The 2,601-nt window shown below is 38.9% G+C and overlaps 1 long non-coding RNA gene across 2 annotated transcripts in view; it reads right to left on the bottom strand.

The window, feature by feature from the left end:
• Positions 1-316: 316 nt before the first annotated feature.
• Positions 317-2,601, bottom strand: part of LOC107134043 — a 12,663-nt gene continuing 10,378 nt past the window's right edge. Inside the window, exons 5-7 of one of the 2 annotated variants that reach the window (XR_007345536.1) lie at positions 2,432-2,460; positions 2,268-2,346; positions 317-488 (exon numbers count right to left, since the gene is read on the bottom strand). This is a non-coding gene — a long non-coding RNA (uncharacterized LOC107134043). Of the gene's footprint in view, positions 492-2,267; positions 2,347-2,431; positions 2,461-2,601 lie in introns of both variants that reach the window. The other variant, XR_001502411.2, reaches the window with a different exon arrangement.

Below are 2,601 nucleotides of genomic sequence, written 5' to 3' on the forward strand. Positions count from 1 at the left end.
TTTCAACTTGTAGCAAATAACTACTGATTTTCACTAGAATTTTGAGCCTTTGACAACATCACCCTTTCACATGAATGCAGTCAGTGACCATTACCATTCATAACCCAGGTGGTTATTCGTCAGTCTCAAATTTAGTCTCAACTTTATTTTTCAAAATGTTTATGCAAGTGGAAGCACAAGCAACATTTAGAATTGTTTTGCCTCCATTACATAGTAAATTTAGCTATAAGTTGACAGGACTACTAATGCTATTTTCAGATTCTAACCAGTTCAGAGTGGTTTTAGATGTAATTAGCAATATATAATGCCTGGATTCCAAAAGACTATTTAAAAGGTATTTTCATTTCGCCTCCTTTACTTTCCTCAAGAAAGAAAAACAAGAGAAAACAGGAAGAAATGCTTTATATGTTGACATACCTGAGACTGGGTACATTGAGCGTCATCAAAACTTTTGTGCTCTTCCTCTGAAGTCATGTCAAAATGGGTCTCTGCTGATAAATGAATACATTTACTCACATTCCTTAGAACTGCATTAGAAAGAGTGAATATCAATACAAATAGAAAAGGGTAATTGTAACACCAAAACAACTTAATATTCCCAAATATGATTTCCAATTAAGTTTAATATTTGGTGAATAATTACTGGTTTCAACTTTCCACAGTTTTTCTTTTTTCTTTTTCTTTTTTTTTCTTAGGAGTGGACCCACAAACTTATGCATTCTTGTCAAATACTCTACCACTTAGTTCTATCCCATGGCCACTTTAATTGGCAACTGGAGTCCTCTGAGTGTACTGAATACAGCCATCCTTCAAGGCTTGGACTTCCAAGTAGTTGTGAATAAAGATGTACCCATTTGCACCCAACAAACATTGAGTTCTCAGGGAGTATTTTTTCTTGATCCAAATCCTCAACACACATCTTATAGAGACATGACAGGATACAAGGTTCAGTGCAAACCATATTGCCAAGATTTGTCTACTCAAGATCAATGAAATTTGCTCAGAAACAAGCTTGAAAATACACATGGAAAGAAGGGCTGATTCTGGGAAAATGTTAGTATAGAGTAAGCTGCATTCTAAGCTGCACTATTGCATGGAGACCAAAGAGTTGGTGAAGAGCTTCTCAGCAAAGTGAGTGAAAGAGGGATTTTATTCAAATCCCTAAAATTTCTGAACACTGAAAAGGTCCAGAGATTCAGTAATCTGTGTACCATAAACAAAAAAAGCCTACAACCTGCATGCAAATATCAGTGCAGATCTGCCTCAGACAAAGGGGGAGAGAGAAGAGGAAGATGTATTCTAAGTTGTACCATGATGTGCCCTGCTAAGGAGAAACCTGAGATCAAAAATATTGCTTAAACTGATCTGACCAAAAGGTGCACTATGCACTGGTGCTTAAAAAGCATGCTCTTCTCTCAATGGGTGATGGGAGTGCTGAAGCCATAGCCATCTTCGGAAAGAGTGCAACAGTGGTTTCTTTGATTCAGTTCCTCTAAACAACACACACACACACACACACGCACATGAGGATCCTGGAAGTGCCTATCAAGGGACCTAGGTTGTGCCTGATGGAAGGTAGAAAAAACTGGTGCAGGCTAGACTATACCCATGTGACTCCGGTGAGAAGGGCAAAGAGGAACCTATGTGTCTGGAAGCTAATGTGACCAGCTGAAGTGTCAGAGAAAATGACCTAAGAAGGCAGAGAAAATGTGCCCCCAGGGATGGTGTTTTTTCTGGCTACTCACCCCTCAAAAAGACAGGTGAGAGGTGAGTAGCCAGAGAGCAGGAGATGGTGAGAGCATGAAATGCTGTAGGCCCACACAGAGAAAAGTATGAAATAGGTCAGGATTTGTCTCAGAATAAAGGGATAGGTAAGGCCTAATGCTAGAGGACAGTTGAGGCAGAGGAAAGGTATAAAGATACAGAATGAGGCTTGGCTCATGTCAGGAAATATTTCTAAGAAATTTCAGAAGGTTGACCTTTCACATTCTAAAGAGATGCTTATGGTGACATTTGCATGGTAGCTAGTTCACGCCAAAGGCTGGAAATAGGGAGAATGTAATAGTATGATATGTAGGGGAAAAAATTCAGAATTGAGGGGATATTCCCAGAAACACAGAGGAGAGATCTTTTTCTGTGACTACTGATGACATTGTGAGGAAAATCCTCCCACCTCTTTGGGAAAACCACCTTACATGTGAGAACACTGGTAGCATTTCAAGTGTTTTAACATTGTGTTCCCTGGAGTGTTGTAATGTAAAACTTACCCAATTTGACTGTCTTTTCTTTCACCTTGCCTGATCCTTTCCGTGGAAGGGCCTCTTTTATTGTGATGGGATCGGTGCGCTTAGAAAGAAGATAGTACATAAAGAGTGTATTTTTCATTGACTACAAAGTTAATAATTTAGAATAAATATAGAAATTTAATTACCTTTCTGAAATCAGATGAATCCCTAGAGGCTGAAAAACAAAAGGGGTATATAATCAAGCAAAGTTGAAGAGGACAAAACAACTCATACATTACAGATGCCTCCACATACATCTGAGGTCCATGGTTCAGCTGTGCTAAAAATTATGCTATCTCCTGGGTTTCTGTGCTGG

Source organism: Marmota marmota, unplaced genomic scaffold (assembly GCF_001458135.2).
Source record: "Marmota marmota marmota unplaced genomic scaffold, marMar, whole genome shotgun sequence".
Classification (NCBI taxonomy): Eukaryota; Metazoa; Chordata; class Mammalia; order Rodentia; family Sciuridae; genus Marmota; species Marmota marmota.